Raw genomic sequence first — 18101 nt, 5'->3', positions numbered from 1 at the left:
AAAGAGGAAGTTGGCTGCATAGTTGCGAAGGAGAGGGGATTGTTAGGAGAAATTCAAGGAAGTAATGAAAAATAGATGCATAACATTTTGATCAGTGATAGAATGCAGAAGGCTGAGCTTTTGGTAGGTGAAGGAGGGTTAGGAAAATATATGCATATTAGTGAAAATGAAGGGATGAAGCATGTGGAATTGAAAAAGTGTCGTATTTATTGTAGTGTTGGATGGCATGCTGCATTTTGCTATAAGAGGCCAAGATATGTATTTTTATGCATTCTCTGTTTATCCTAAACCTACCTTAAATGGTAGAATACCAATAAATACAGGTGAATTAAATTTCTTCATTTTACATTTATAATCCGGTTTTGAGTAATCATCATCAATATTTTGCAGTCCATTGTGTCTTTCTCTGGATCATACCTACCTGTATTTTAAATTCAGTTTTTGCTCTTCTGATAGGTACTAATGTCAGAGTTATTGATTTCTAAAGTTAATAACTGGGACTTTCAATGCAACTATTTCAGAGCATAAAAATCATTCGCCTTGACTGGGACTCGCACCCAGATCCCTCAATATCTGGTCGAGTGCTTTCACTCGACAGTGAAAGCACTCGACCGGATATTGAGGGATCTTTGTTTGAGTCCCAGTCAAGGCGAATGATTTTTACACTCTGAAATAGTTGCATTGAAATGCACATTAGCGGATGACTCCGTTAAAAGTTACTGTTGCGGCATCTCCCGCAGTTTCTTTGGAACTGGGACTTTGATATGGTAGACCAAGTTCTACAGGACAGCTCTGTTTCACTAGTAACAATTTTTTCATTAGATGTTGTCTATGAGAGATGAAGATGTGGACATGACTCAATTTAAACTTGAGTTGTGTGGTATCAAGCTGAAGGTTGCTGTTTGGTCAAGTGGGAAGAATTTATCAAAATTGTCGACCAATAATTCAGTGTTAAAAACACCCATACAGACGACAGATTTTACCACTACTTTTATACCTGATTTTGTAATGCTCTATACTGTATATGTATTATGCTCTAGGTGGTCAGGAAGTTGTTTAGCATTGCTGTGGGGTGATCTAAATGCAGGATCCGTACAATAAGTATCGGCCACACCATTCACGCAGCTTAGACTCTCCCTACTTTTATTCCTATTTAATCATGAACGTAGAAATTACAAAATATAATTTAACCAATAATAACACTGGGAACCTTATCCTCGCAAAGGAGTTCTTAATACACTTATATAATATGAACTATTTTCAGGGATAAAAATTCTGAGTTTCCAGCTCAAGATTTTCATTTGCTTTAGATATTTACTATTATCCAAGTGGATATAAAAGCACAAAATCCATGTGTATACAGTACTTCCTATTCCTGACTGCAAAAATGACAATATTGTTATTATACATACATACTGGGTCCGTACAAAAGGTATCGGGACTGGTTCGCTGTAATCTCAATGGAGCGGTGGATTGGGGTGCGACCAGTCAGCTCGGTAGAGGGGCCCCCCACCACTCAGGCGCACTTTAGTTCAGTAACCTCTGGGCATGGGTTGAGACAGGAGGTGGATTTTTGTGATGTGTGATTGTTTTTGGTGCCATCGCACCAGCATGGAGTGCACCATCGAGCAACGCTACGCCGTAAAGTTTTGCATTAAACTCAGGAAATCCACATCAGAGACCCTTGAACTAATTGAACAAGCTTATGCGGATGATGCCTTAAGCTGCACAAGAGCTTTTGAGTCGCACAAAATGTTTAAGGAAGGCCAGGAGCTCCACGAAGACAACCACCACGTCGGTCGCCCGAGGACCCCTCGAATGGTCAGGTAGCCAAAGTGAAAAAAGCTTTGGACTCAGACAAGCATTTGACCATAGCCCTTATCAGTGAGGAGACCTGCCTTTCAGTCAGAACCATTCACACCATTGTAACAGAGGATCTTGCGATGAGGAAAGTGTGCAAGAAGCTGGTGCCAAAGGTCTTGAGCAAGGGCAAAAACTGTCATTCTGTCAACAAACAAAATTTGGCGTGGCAACGATGCCTCACCCCCCATACAGCCCCATCCTGGTTCCACCTGACTTTTTCTTGTTTCTGCAAATAAAAAGGGAGCTCAAAGGATATTGGTTTGACCCCATCGAGATGATTCAAGCGGTGATGACAAAGGCTCTTAACAGTATTCCGGAAACCAACTTCCAGCGGGCTGTCGATGAGTGGCAGACATGCCGGGCTAAGTGTATCGATGCCGGAGGAATGTATTTTGAAGATTAATACGTAATTGTAATGATAACAGCAACAAATTTTGATTTTTGGAACCAGTGCCAATACTTATTGAATGGACTCTGTACATTGGCTATAATATATGTCAAATCTACTATTCTTATTTTTGTAAAGGCACATTCAAAGGTTTCCTCAATAGAGACTGACTGAAGAGGGTCATAACTGAATAGGAAGATAGTAAGATGTGATTTATCAAATATGGGAGTGCCACAGTTTTGAAATGTAACAACACAATTAGATGGCACTAGATTATACCCTGGCTCATTGTTCATCTCAGGAAATGGAAGCCAATGTTCAGTGACATAAAATATATCAGGGAAGATTGCGTAAATTCCTCTCGGGTCCTCCACCGGGTTATATCGTCCATATTGGCCGACGTTTCGAAGAAGAATATTTCGGGAAGATTTCCTCTATAGCAAATTGAAGCTCACTAATTTTGTTGCATAAACTCTGAAATTTGACATGCTCTATTTTTAACTCACATACATGCTTTTGGTGAGAGGATATGTTAAAGAGAGGTTTGGTACTATCAACATTGTGGTTGACTTACAGTGATTTTTTTGGAATGTAATAGGATTGAGGTCAGCAACTGATGCCTTGGTAGTTTCTTTGAGTAATCAAAAATGTAGTGACCTTACCTATGGATTAAGCTAAGAGATGTGAACCTTGTAGTTTAACATGCCAACTATCTCTACCTATGCATCAATCATGTAGGCTTTCATGTAAACCGCAAGATATTAATTTTAAGGTACCCATCTAATGTTACCATAATGTGTTACCCCCTCCTAGATGCTATTTATGATTGCCTTATCAGAATTTATAAGTCTTTATTATCATCCATGTTAGATCATATACATTGCCCATAGCAGCTTTAGGGGTACTGGATCTCTTGATGCTGTTGGCTCTTATACTAAGAAAAATTACATCAGGAGAGTTATATCCCTGTTTTTTCTAATTCCTCTAATGCTCCCAGTTGCTCAACTCTGATGCCTTTGAATACTATCTTGAGCATTCCATGAATATCAATGTTTTTGATAATTGAGTCACCAATTAGCAGCACCATATTTTACATTTGCACATCCGTTTCCACTCTTGAAATATTATCAGATGATGGGATGTTATAGGGTGCATTGATTGGCCATGAAACAGGGCCAAGTGTTATGGTTGAAGTACTCGTTTTGGGATGTCAGTGCTTTGAGATGCTTTTATTTGGTTGTTGTGGATGAGAAACAAGGTTTCACAGACACCACACATGGACTCATATGAATGAGACAATAATTGTTTTTGACTTCTTGGTTTGGTAATTCAAAACTGTTACCTAGGAGTCAATTTCTCAAGAACAATGGTTGAATCTTGCTTGCTGGTTGTGGTCAGTTCTTTGATTAGTCTAGTATTTTCACAGCCCAAAACTTGGTGTTTTTCATAAGTATCAACATATCTTTAATTTTGGAGATATTGCTTTGTCTTTGGATTCCAATTCACATTTCACATTAGCCTCTTTTTCTTCAGGGACACTTGAAAAGCATTGTTGCAGGTGGAATTATTTTCAAGAAATAGTAATACTTTTTGTTGTAATAATATTTTTCCTATAGCATATGGCACACACATATTTGTCAGTTATCACTTTTTAAACAAATATGATCAAACTCAAGGGTATGTTTCAATATGGTAGGTGAGCACAAGTAATTAAACCTTATATTTTCCATCATCATCTCCTAAACGGACTAAAAAATGTTTTCTTGTGATGTATATATTGCTCGGAACAGTACCTACTTATAACATGTTGTTCTTGTTAAATTCATGAAATACAAATACATATATGTTAATGTGCAGAAAAATACATTACTTAAGCATCACTTTGTTTCTATTTTAAGTCAGGGCAACGTGTTATTTCTCGAGCTGATGGATTGAAGTATGCTCATAGTAAACATTGTTTATATATTGAAGCCAGTGCAAAGACTAATGAAGCTGTTGACCACATATTTGAGAAGTTAATAATTGAGGTGAGTTAGCAATTCTGTCTATATAACATAAAAATATTACTTACATTTCTTCATTCAATGTAAATGAGATTGAAATAAAATATGCATACTAACAATGATGGAGAAATATGCAGAAATATTTATTTCAAAGGTTTTTAATTAAGCAATGGACCAAGCATTGAGATTTCATGTGTAATAAATACCTTTTAGAATTTCCTAACTCCATGGATTATTACCTTGATGGGGTGAAAGGACTTTTGTATGTTTGAAATGCATATGTAACATGTCACTTTCCCAAAATAGTAGGCGAGATTTTATACTGTGCCTCTATCATTGCTTTCTAATTAATTATGTATCTTTAAATATAGTATTTATTATACTGTGTAAGATTTGTGTCATAGGAGTTGGAGATTCCCTGTGGAATATTTTAATAAATAGGCACTTAACCTCAAAACTTTTTTATATGGCTAATTTAGAGCTATACTACCTTGATCAAAAATTTCCCGGAATTTATTCAGAAAATTAAAAATACAAGTTTATTCATCTAAATCTATATTGTCCCCTTCAAAGTAATCCCCATCGACTGCAACACACTTATGCCAGCGCTTGATCCAATCCTCGAAACATTTTTTATATTCGGTTTTCGGTATGTCCATCAGTGCTTCCTACGATTTTTCCATTACTTCCTCTCGGCTGCTAAAACGCGTTCCCCGTAATGGTTTTTTAACTCGATTGAACAGAAAGAAGTCACAGGGAGCCAAATCAGGTGAATTCGGTGGCTGTTGGATGGTATTTGTTGCATTTTTCGTCAAAAAATTACGAATAATGATAGCACTGTGCGACGGTGCGTTATCATGGTGCAAAATCCACGAGTTTTCTGCCCACATTTCTGGTCTCTTTCGGCGAATTGCTTCACGCAAACGTCTCATAACGCCCAAATAATACTCTTTGTTTACTGTCTGGCCTTCTGGCAAAAATTCATGATGCACTACACCGTTGTAATCCATGAAAACCGTCAGCATTGCCTTCTTTTTTGACTGAAAACGACGTGGTTTTTTTGGTCTCGGCTCATTTGGTGAACGCCATTCACTTGCCTGATGTCTGGATTGCGTGTCGTACTCATAAACCCACGTCTCGTCTCCAGTAATGATCCTTTTGATGAATGTGGGATCGGATTCAGCCTCGCAAATCATGTCTTTTGCGACGTCAACACGGTCTCTTTTTTGCATGAAATTGAGGTCTTTTGGCACCAACTTTGCTGCTACACGACGGAAACCCAAATCATTAACCACAATGTCTTGGGCGGATCCATAGGCAATGTTCAAGTCCTCCGCTATTTCTCTGATGGTTAATTTGCGGTTATTGACCAACATTTCTTTTACTTTATCAATTTTTTCACCGACTTTCGATGTCGATGGTCTGCCACTGCGTTCATCATCTTCGATTGACTCACGACCACTTCTGAACCGCTCGTGCCACTGGTAAACGACCGTTTTTTTTAGAGAATCGTTGCCGAAACACTTTTCCAACATTTCCAACGTCCGTGCGCCACTAAATCCGTTTTTTACGCAAAATTTAATACAAGTTCGTTGTTGCAAATTTAAATCCATTTCTGAAATTGTAAAAAATCGCCAACACACACAGAGATAGATGTACTCTTGGCTACGTAACTTTTGCAAATGTCAAGTTATGACACTAAGATTTAAAGGGAATATCAACAACAGATGTACCAATTTAACAAAAAAAACAGAACTCAAATCGGAACGATGGGAGCGCCACACGGTGGTTATTCCGGGAACTTTTTGATCAAGGTAGTATGTCTGTACCACTCTTATCACCATGTGATGTAATTTTTGAAATTTCTTACGTTCACACAAATTTATTTCTGTTTTATGGATTTTTTGTAATGTATGTTCATATTGCACCTTTGAATAAGTATGGTATGCATATATTTTATTTATTTCAGAATTTATAATATATACTATGAAAATTTGTATTCTGTTTGTTACAATTTTCAATTGCGGTAAATTCTTTCAAATAATCTATTCACAGGTCCTCTCAAGCTCCATTGTTTCAAAGTGTACCAATGGAAATAATCAGAATTTAATAACCTCTCAACCTGTTAAGAAAAGTATTTTCTTTTGCTAATTAACCTATTGGAGTTTTGTTGAATTTTTATAATTTCCTATGAAACAATCATCTAAATTACCAATGCCAGATATAAACAGGCATGAAGTTGGACAAAAAAGTCCTAATATATAGTGCAATGAAGATAAATTGTGGCAATATTCTTCATTTTTTATGGAAGTGTAATGGAGAAACCAACTCACAAAACTCTAAATTGTCATCTTTATGTTACTATAGTCTGATGCTCTTCAAGGGAGAAAAAACATGCCACAAAATTACATCCAGGTGTCAATTAATGCTTTATTCACCCTGATTCAACTCCATATCTTGGTAAATAAAGTAAACAAAAGCATTAGTGTGAACACTGCGAGGAATACATGGGACCCTTTATTACACATGATATTTCTCAATATATGCACATTTTACTAAGTGCCAAACTCCACTCTGTTTTTACTTGAATTCTATTACCATTTAAAGCCGCTCACCAAGTCTGTACCAAAAAATGTCACTGGTGAACATTTCTATTCTGCATTTTAATCAGACCAATTGGAAAATGATTAGCTTTTATTCATATTAGTATTATTTCTTAGAAATATACCTAAATAGAAGCAGTAACTATGCTATATATATATAATGTCCATCAAGTTCCAGACTAAAACCCATATGTGCAATCATTTCATTAAGCAGGGGTTCAGCAGCGTAAGCCAGCTGTTTCTCAAGAGAACAAATTTTCTAAAAAAACTTAATTTGGCTTGCTGTTAATAGCTTTTTAATTTCATACAAGAACCCTTAATCTGTCTAAAATAGTATCTGCTTAAGGACAACAATGAAAGATGAGTGTAGGGTAGTGTAGGGATACCTGTATGTCAAGTCATAATCGCTGAACCATTATTTCCTGCTGTTGAAACATTGGAACATAATGAAAAAATGTGTTTTATGAAACATGAAAATATGAATCTGAATATATATGTAAGCTGAAACTAAAAAGATGAAAAGCATGAGGAGGAAATGATCAGAGTTTGTATTTAAATTTAACTGTAGCAGTTATGAGTAGTGGCAGATCAAACCCAGCTGAGAACTTATTGCAAAACTGCTACACCACACGCAAATTTTGACAAAATTTTCAGATTGGAAATATCAATTTTTTCCAATTTTATCCTACTGTATGTCTAAGGAAAAAGAATTTTGCCTCCAAATAAATTTAAATTACATTTGACTGATAAAACATTTGCTTGTGTGATGTACATATATACAAACAACTATTTTCTGGGACTTTGGAGATTCAAAAGCATACCCAAAGCAGGTCAGCCACCCTTCCCGTTTTTTTTAGCAGACAAAAGCTCTCAGGTTGACACTTTAATGAGGTATGAACTAGAAAATATTTGTATAGCATGCATGGCCAAAAGTTGGCTAATTATAAAATTTGGGTGAAAATCTTCTAAAACACAAGAGGTTTAATTACCTAACTATATATTATTCCTACAATATTGCTTTTATAATTTTCCAAAAGATGCAATTGAAACATATGCATCGAAATATATGCAGAAAACATTGATTTTAATTGTGATTATCAGAGAGTAATATTTTTTAGTACATGGGTGGTCAGTAAAGTTTCCGACCTAACAAAGATAAAAGACATATTTTCTGAAATTTCTGATGATTTCTGTGGTCGGAAACTTTTCAGACCACCCTCGTATACATGTCTAGTTTCAAGTGAAACTGTGAAACTATTTTTAGAATGTCTTTTATATCTGTAATTTTTATTATATGTCTATTTTAATGTAAAAATGTGAAGATGTATTTTTCTATCTATTTGTTAGCATTGTAAATTCAAAAAATATACTATTTTTGTGAAAACTTTGAAATGGAATAAACAATTTTATACTTAAATTTTACCATTTATTTGTGATTAATGACTGAAAATAAAGTCTCAGAGATTTTGTAATTTTTTCTCTCGTACTTCGTGAGGTAAATTCTGAATGCAGACCACTCTCTGAAGGTAAGTTCTAATATTTGTACCAATTATGCAGGTACTCAATCAGCAATGGCACGAGCATATACAAGGTGAGTTTGCATCCTCTAATGTTAGTGTACTCTTTCAGAATACCAAAAGTAGACTAAATACAACACAGCAGCTGATTATTTGTGCAAAGCTTTCAGAAAAATTTTCATTAAAAGAGTCAATTATCTAAAAATAATTTTCATTGATTAATTTAATCCATTTCAGTTATTGGTATCCATTTCTCGAAACCTCATTTTTCTCAACTACTTAAAAGAAGCCCCACTGAACTGACAACATAAGCACTAATTTGAATAAGAGTAGCACCTCCAGGGTAAGGTAAATCAGGACACAACTCGGAAGGAGACCATTCCAGTGGCAAACAGATGGTCTGGGAAAACTACACGTACAAAGGGTTCAGCAAGCAATGATTTGTATGCCCCTGTAGGTACTAAATAATGCCATCTAATAAAAGAAAATACAGCCAAGTAATAAAATTAATTCAATGCAATTAAAGCGATACTAACTAATACAAAGCAAAACTACAGAACCAGTTCACTTCCTGCAAGTTGGACATGACCTCTTACCTGACCCTTCACTTACATGGTAGGGAAAGCAAGCACACAATACTGGAGGCTTGCCCAGTTACACTCACCTGAGTCTGAATTGTGTCATTCATTGTTTGGTGTCATTTAACTAAGCAAGAGGTTGACAACCTACCAAAACAGTTGGAAATATGAGCCTAAATATGCTACAAAAATAAGTAGTTTACCTAGCTGTACCCAAGAGTACTACGTAGGGTGACCACACAGCTATGAGACTTAAAAGTAAGAGTTTCACCATTATTTACCAACTCAATACTGTCTGCAATCTTTTGGGAGTCCATCCAATTATTGTGGTCACCAAAAAATGTAACTGAGCTTATCAGCTCCCTAGTAGTAGTAGTAGTTTTGAGGGGAGGCGACCGACAGCTAAGGTCATTTGCGCCATAGGGGAAGGACAGGAAAGGATGAAGGGTGGAGAGAAACCCGGCGTCGGCATTAGCCTACTCTTTACGAAAGGCGCCAAGGGGTCCGCGGCTTAACGTCCCATCCGACGGACGACGTACTCACTCAAAGTGCCCTCCACAAAGCACCTCAAGTTAGGGATCGAGATACCTCTGAAAAATATTCAACACCGCCGGGATTTGAACCCGCGCCCTCAGGGTGGGAAGCCAGGACGTTAGCCCCCGCACCATCTCGATCCCCCTCAGCTCCCTCCCTAATTTTATTAGCACCACAATCTCTCTTCATTTCCCTAGCAATGTAGAGTTTTAAAAAGCACAAACCCTGTCTTGCTCTTCTACTCATTATTTACTCTCCACCCTTACTTTGTATTTTCAGAGTTACATGCAAGTTTGAAGCAATAAATTGTCTCTCACTCCACCCTACTCTAATTTGTTCATTAAATTTGTCCTCTTTGTATATCCACTACATTGATAAATTCTTAAAATGTGCACAGAAAATAAAAAATATTTGCTTCTCCCTTTCCATTTAAGTTTACATTACTTCCATCGCATATACTGTAACAAAACACAACCTGACTTACATACTACAATAAGCCCCTCTTTAATTCTGCATACTTCCTGTCTTCATTCCATCCCCTATCAAAATGCTCTGTAACCATCTTTCCTACGTTCTTTGGACTTCCTAACACCATCCATCCCAACTCTCCATCCAACTTTCACACCTGAGTAATCTGAGATATGTACAGTTTAGGGTAAGTTGCCTATTCCTTCAATCTACTACTATTTTCAGCAATGTGAGGGTAATTCTAAAAGAAAAGTTATAAATTTTTTTCAGAAGTGGAAAGAAGCATTCATTTTCAATAATTCAGGAATTATTTTAAAGCTTGAATATTCCTCTCTTTCTTGCGTAATCATCAGTTTGGTTGCTCTATTTTGTAGGCACTGGGACTGTTTTTGTATGCCCAGCATACCGGCTCAGGGCCATATTGTTGAGGGAGCATTTGACCTCATCACCTTCACGGATGTGCCTTCCGACCAATGTTTTTTCACCCCAGGAAACAAGTGGTAGCAATTGGATGCAAAGTCCAGACTATAGGGTGGTATGCATGTCTGGTGGCATGCATGTTAGGATATATAGCCTAACGCAGCCGTTTATGATGCTGGTCAGGTATGCCACCGCCGCTTTTGAAGGTTCACGGATGACAATATTGGGAATGTTGTCAGAAAAAGGGTTCTCCTCGGGTGGAGGTGACGTATTGCCCCAATGGCATCCTTTTGCCGTAACTCGGGAACATTCGCGGCGCCTTCAGATGCAGTATCCTCTGCTTCCTCCGATGTGGCGATCTCCTCAATTCACTCCTCGTTCCCATGGTTGGGCAAGAAACTACTCGAGGTTGTTCTCAAGTATTTCCGCCTTCTCCCTGGGAGATCGTGCCACCTTATCCTGTCGGTGATGATGGGGTCCAGTCGCCGGGGGGCTTGCAGCCCCCTGCAGACCGTCCACACAGCGCCGATGCGTGGGAATCCAAGGTTCTCTACCTCAGAGTGCTGATGGACCGATAACTCCTTTGGCATTCCCAAGCGTTTCGTGTTCGTATTGAAGCCATTCGTGGCGCTTAGTCGGCTCCGGCCGATTAATCGCCTGCCTGTCCAGAGCATGGATAAGAAGCGTCGACTGTACCATGCGCGAGTGTTGCCTATCATCACGTACGCAGCGCCGGTATGGTCAGGAGCGTCGCGAACGTGTCTCGCTCGAGTCCAAGTGGTGCAGAATTCTGATCTTCGCTGTATATTGGAGTGCGGTCGTTATGCCCGAGTTTCCGAAATGCACGAAGACGGGAGGTTGGGGCCCCTGGACATCCTTCTGCTGAGAACCTTCTACGTGAAAGGGGCGGAGTCAGATGCGCCCCTCTTCCGGAGGGTCGCCGTGGACCACCACAAGCGCCCCATGGCCAGCTTGGACAAGGCGAGCGCCCTTCCAGCGCATAGGCCAAGGCCACCTTGAGTGGGGAAGAATTAGATCGCCCTGACAACGCGGAAGATTTCTCATCGCCTTAGTAGCTTTGGCGGTTGGAAAGGCGATTGGTAGCGGTCTCGTGAAGGACCGATTAAGTCAGACCGGGATCCGTGGAAATTTAACCTGAGAGAGCAGGATTGTTTCGCATGAGGCACAGTTTCCATCGCTCCAGATTCGTCCGAAACGGTTCACCTTCGTCAGTGTGGGTCAATGATGTCATCCTTTGGCCCATACGTCGAAGTAAGCTGTGACAGGGCACGATTCAAGAGTGGCAGAGGCGGTCACTGTTCCGCTAGGGGAGACACTGGGGAGGGGTCCTGACGTGGACGATAGCTGGTCCTCAAGAAATGGAGGGGTTAGCCGGGGTGAGAGGGGGCGGGGCACCCAAAGGAGTGGCTCTCTCCCGTAGAGGGTGGGGATGTTGTCTCTCCCTGGGGAAGATTTAATTGAAAGGGGGACAAAATATTCTACATTCTTCAAAACAATTAAGTATCTCTTTTAATATTTCAAAACTTTCATTCAAAATTTAAGTTTGGAACGAAAGGAAGTAAACGAAAGGATTTAGTTGCAGGCAATTATATGGGCACTTCAGAAATGCAGGGATATGAAAATGAAAGTAAGTATTATTTGTATTTGATAAATGACCAAGTAAATCAAGGGTGGTAGTGGTAGGTTTCATGAAAATATGGTCAATAATTACTTGAATGCCATACCAGGCAACTAAAAAAATAGAAGAGCAAATGAAAGGGTGAATGGAACTTCGAGACTGGTTTGAAATCAAACAGTGTGAACAATTATGCCATTTTTCTCAGGGTGCCGTGCATAAAAATAAGTGATACTTTTGCACATTAAGGGTTCTATTTATATTGCATGAACTGCACTGGAATTTATCCTATCATTCCAGTCAACTACTAACAGAAATTCAGAAAGCAGCCACAATTTGTGACATCACAAAGCAAATGGATGTGTCCCCACCTTTCCATCCTATATCATGTTGTTAATCTATGACCTCCCTTCCCAGCATTTCAATACTCAACCCTATTAGAAACTATGAATAACATTTTAAACAACATTCGTTATAATATATAAACCACTATATCAAAATATATTTTTAGAAATTTTCACATAACAAGGGGAATTTTTATTTCAAAAGTTGAAAACAGGAGTTTTGCCCAGGAATCAAATTTTCTAGCAAAATGTTCATTGTATTACCTGTGAAGAGGTGGATATGTAACAAATAAAGGGTCATTTTAGCTGTAGAGATGCACTTTCAGAAACAATCTTTACCTAAGTGCAAATTATGAAATCCAAATTATTTAAATTTGCCTTAATTACTGATTGATAATTACTGATCAAGCCATAGTTGGTAGGCATAGGTAGTAATTTGTCCTCTGAATAAAGTAAAAACCAAGTCAGCAAACCTTAAAATTAAACTTAATTTCATTTTGCACCAATTAGGTAAAACATTTTCTGCTTGTCACAATGATAAATACAACATTTTGGCAAACCCTTTTTATTTCTAATTTCATCAAATTAAATGAGAACACATGGAAGATATTCCTGTCTTTTTCAAAATCATTGACTTCAAAGGCTTTTGTTATAATTCCAAGGTACACAAACATTGTCATCAGCCCATGGCATACTTTGCACTTGATCGATCAATACTACAGCAACCTTCCTTAATTCCAAAGGCTTCCATAATTTGGGTTTTCAATCACTTTATGTTCAACTAAATAGTTTTCTTAACACCATCACATTAATACTACATATTTCATGAAGGACCTTAAGGATTTGAAAAAAAAATATTTCTACAGTATCAAGAAATTTAATAAAATTTCAATAAATTCCAGTAACTTAAATGGATCAATATTGAAAGTTCCACACAATGCAGTTCCCAGTAAGGCACCAGTGGGAGAAGGCAGATGCCTCATGTATATCATTTTAACAAATATTTGCTATGAAATCTCCAATGGCAAGTTTTAAAATAACTCAATTTCATTTCTCAAGACTATGTAACAATTAACAGGCAAAAATTCTCTCTCAACATTGGTTTCAGAGATTGTGGGGTTTCAATCCGCAGCATGAAATACTAATTCCCAGAATTTTTTATAACTTAAAGCTTGAAGATTCATTCTCACATGATTTAAACATATAAAATGTCATAAAAATAACCAGTCACTACACTAAGCTTTTTTAGTTTCATGATAATCACCCTCCATATACAGATTTGACCATTGCATTATCCTCAAATTACACCAGCATATTTAAGTCTCCATTCTTTTGTACTTACAAGAAATGTGATTATTTCCTACACATATTTAAAAATAGTTAAAAATGTGCAGCTACTACAAGAATTACACTATCACAAATATACACCCAGATGGGACCACATTTACACTCAAAATGTCAGTTTTCTTTTAGTGGGCAACAAGCTACCCCCAATATAAATTCAAAAAAACCATTACTATAGCATGCTTAATTTCATAATTTATGGCAGGGACTGGAACTTATAGCAAAAGTTGTTGGTCATGATGACTCGGCACTTTTTCAATTTTTTAGCGAATTTCAGCTGATAAAACTCAAAATATGGTTTGCACTCCACTTATATTGCTATATGAATAAGACCTCAATCCTAACTATTTAGGAAACAGAATCTATTTCAACCATGAACGTTCCACTAACATTGTAAAAAATATTTGGATTACTTGCATGTTACTATTTCCGTTACAAAACAAAGCATGCCAAATTGACAACAATAATAAACAATACATTGAAGGACCTGAATATGCTATAGGAAGCTAACACCTCAGCAGCAAAATAACTTAAAGACTAGTAATATGTATTTTATTAAAATAAAAATGCACAGCTAATTCCGATGTTATATTCATCATACTCAATGGCTCCTTTAGTAATTGTATTCATATTATTCAATCCTGAAGTATATTTGTTTAGTAAATTTCTTTCTCAAATTATTCATTTGGTAATTTTTTAATATTACAATTTGTATTGGTAAAATTTATACCAAATAGTCAACTGAGAGTATTACAATTGTTGCTTACAGGCATTTGCATAGATATAATATACCCAAAGCATTTATGTCATCAAAAAATAAAACAAAGTTAATTTTTAATAATATCTCATTTAATATAGGCCAATTCAAACTAGACACAAACGAATAGTGTCCCATTCATTTTTGCCTTCAAATTAGTCATCTAAGATGCACTCCGACAATATAACCATTGACCTACTTGCCATCTCCAAACAAAAAGAAGGATCAGGGTTGTAGTGTATATCACTGGCAATGCTCGGGAGACCTTTTGCCCACATCCAATTAGACATGGTCATTTAGAAAATACTGCAGTTTATTCGGTGGCAGCAAATACTTTAAAATGTGTGAATTGAAAATAGTCATCTTATTACATAATTAGGTGGCCTCAAGAGCTAAGATATATTATGCAGAATGATAAATCAGACTGATAGACTTAGAAATGTGTCGTAACAATTTAAGATGGCAAACATTCCAAAGAAAATTATAAGACGAAGTCCATTGTAAATTTGTACTAAGATAACCAATATACAGACTTGGGGAGTAATAGACTTATCGTAGTAAGCTGAAAAGTTGTGGTTAGGCTCACTTTTAACTAACTGTATTAGTTTTATTCCAACTTTAGGAAGTGTTTTAAAAAAATACAATTTAAAGACATTAAGTTAGAACATGTACTGCCTTTAGATATAAGATTAACTTTTCATCATCACCTAATGTATGCTCAAGAGAATTTCATTCAAATGATAACATGAATGGCAGTATGGTGGCACAGTCAGAATGAAATATTCTTAAAATCAATTATTTTTTTAGGTATGTTAAGTAAATTATACAACCAGAATTATCATAAAATTTTGTAGACAAAAAGTGTTGATATATTCTAAACTCACTCACTGCTAATATAATTTAATTAGCACAATACAAGCATACATACTTTTTTATAATTGCCCAAATTCAGATCCCAGAAGGGAGAAACATTTTGCAATGTTTTGGTGGGATATATTGAATTTTACTGATTGGTAATAGATTGGGACTTAACAAATATGTATTATATACTTCATTCAATATTTCCAGAGACATTTTAAATATCAATAACTTTATATTAAATGTGCTCTAAATATGTTTGTGCAACCCTGCATACTTGTTTACAGTAATGCTTCCAGTAATTTGGGTAATGATTTCAATTAACAACTTAACTTTTAAGCTACTTTTGGAGAGCCAATTCAATTTTGTGAAGCAACTTTTAAATTAATTCACAATGTAGTTCACATAACTTATATGAAAAGTATTTCCAAGAAACTTCCCCAAGTCTGCCTATATGATAAGGGTATAATAAAATGTACTTAATAAAATTATAGTTTGTAGCAGGCATGTAACATGCTACACAAAATTACGTAGTTATGTATGTTATGAAAACAAATAATTGGCTCTTTCTTGAAAATTATTTGTGAAGTTATAATGTCATATTTATTTGAAAGCCTTCAGAATACTTGGACTGAAGTATACAAAAATTAAAAAAAGGAACAACATTTTGTGGAAGTCAATGTACTTACTGTACATTACACTAGAAAATCTGCAACCGAAAATACAAAACAAATTTTCAATAGAAAATACACTATAGTTGCAGCGACAACTCATCAGTTAAACTGCATGAATCTTACTTCACATACATATGAATAATATCTAAAATTCACACAAATAGTTTAATTAATGAGAATTATATTTACATTACATAAAAACAACAAGCTCAATTTGAAATAATTCAAAAATTTACAAAACCTTACCCCAAATCTCACATCTAATTAAATTAAAAGCACTAGAATCCCCTTTTTGATTCTGATGATTTTGTGAAGCCACAGTAGATATGAGAAAAACTATATGCAAATAATAACATGGTACAGAATTCTCAAAAAGTGGTTCATATTTTATCTCACCTCTGGACCGAAGTGGATTGAAGTATCTGGAGTTTACAATATTTTATTCATACAAATCATTTTTGTCATTTTCCAGTTTAAAAAATTCTTTTCCAATGTACATGAAAAAGTAACACATCACAACAAAAATGTGGAGGCCAATGTACATATTATTTTTAATTTTAAAGCCTAATCATAAAATAAGACTGAGACCACTTGAGATTGCAATTTATTTCATACTGCCGACGAAAATGTAGGCAGGTCATCCAAACAAATCAACGCTGCAGGTACTGGAAGAAAGGAAAATTAATGTTAATACAGAAATTATGAATTTTAACTGAATAAGTAAAATCTGACTTCAATATTGATCATGGAGTGAAAAATAACCATAACCATAATAAGAAAACATTTTGATCATTACATGGATAGTAAAACTGAATAGCAAACCAGAATGATTGACCAAAGTATATCAAATTACGGCAACCATTATTCAACCAAAATTCAGGGACCATAAATACTATGTCAGATCCACCAATTACCTACTTGAAAACAATCAGCCAGTAAGGCAAATTAGTTGCATTTGTTTAAGCTTTGGTAGAAAAGAAATTTAAATTGACCATTTTGCATAATGGATATTCCAAACTCCAAACATTTGTGAAAGACCTTTTTACATGCTGCAGACTTCTAGACTTCCTAACTTAAAGAAATTAGGCCATAAATATCACAATGTTTTAAGAAAATAATAATACCCGGTAGTAACCAAATCAGTATTTACATGTATACCATACTATGCTAATCATGCTTTGGGTATATATTTTAATGTTTTATTTCATATTATCATAAAATAAGAGTGAGAGCATGGGATGAGAATCATTGTAACCAAAAAAATGCTCTGAGGTTTTCAAGAAAGACGCAAGTTAAATTAAATGGGAGGGCAAAAACTCAAGTAAGTGGCACAGTTTACCTACATTGGTAGTGTTTTCGGAAAAATTTAGTGTATACATCAGAAGAAAAATTGTACAAGGCAAATGAGCTTTCACAGAAGAAGGCCATTGATGGCATGGATGCTGAGTAAGGATGTCAAGAATAGATGATTGAAAACTTTGGCATGGTGTAAGGTTTCATATAGCTTATACACCTGGTCACCAAATTAAAAGATAGGCATAGCATGGAGGTTTTATGGGTGTGGGGGGGAACAAAAGGTAAAATGGAGAGAAAAACAAATGAAGAAATACTAGGCATGGTGGAGGAGAAAGGGCTGATGGGAGAAATCCAAAGAAGATTGTCATAGACAATTAGAATGATGCAGAGCCTTTGATTGGTGATGGAATGATGAAAACAGTAATATCAGCATCAAATAGAGGAGAAATCTAAGCAAACAAGTAAGTAGGAGAAAAATGATGAAGGAGACAGATTAAGCAGAATTTAAGAGTTTATTATAGCAGAGTTTCAGGTTCTGTCTTGTTAAGTGAGGCTAAAAATGTGTTCATCCAAAATCTACTTTAATGCTAGACTATCATCTAATCATTATATTTCATTTATATAAAATTAAGTTAATAGCATGCAAAACTATTTTTGTTTTAAATGTTTGTTCACCATATGTATCTCTTTCGTTGATACTTAAATTGTAGCAAAAGTTAAGCCAACATTTCAGCATACCATTACATTAGTTAAATCATCCCATGCAGTAAAACCAGATATGTGCTATACAAATAATTGATCTGTAGTACTCCTCCACA

At 36.1% G+C, this 18101-nt stretch overlaps 1 protein-coding gene across 1 annotated transcript in view; it reads right to left on the bottom strand.

Annotated features, from left to right (window-relative positions):
- Window positions 1–12922: 12922 nt before the first annotated feature.
- LOC139695439 (heterogeneous nuclear ribonucleoprotein U-like protein 1) overlaps window positions 12923–18101 on the bottom strand; it is a 57343-nt gene continuing 52164 nt past the window's right edge. Inside the window, exon 18 of the mRNA XM_071594225.1 lies at window positions 12923–16652. The gene's annotated coding sequence lies outside the window, so the exon portion shown is untranslated. The remainder of the gene's footprint in view (window positions 16653–18101) is intronic.

The sequence above is a fragment of the Hetaerina americana genome, unplaced genomic scaffold (assembly GCF_022747635.1).
Source record: "Hetaerina americana unplaced genomic scaffold, ioHetAmer1.1.p SCAF_6, whole genome shotgun sequence".
NCBI lineage: Eukaryota > Metazoa > Arthropoda > Insecta > Odonata > Calopterygidae > Hetaerina > Hetaerina americana.
Note: the sequence above shows the minus strand (reverse complement) of the source record. Positions and strands in the feature narration are given on the sequence as shown.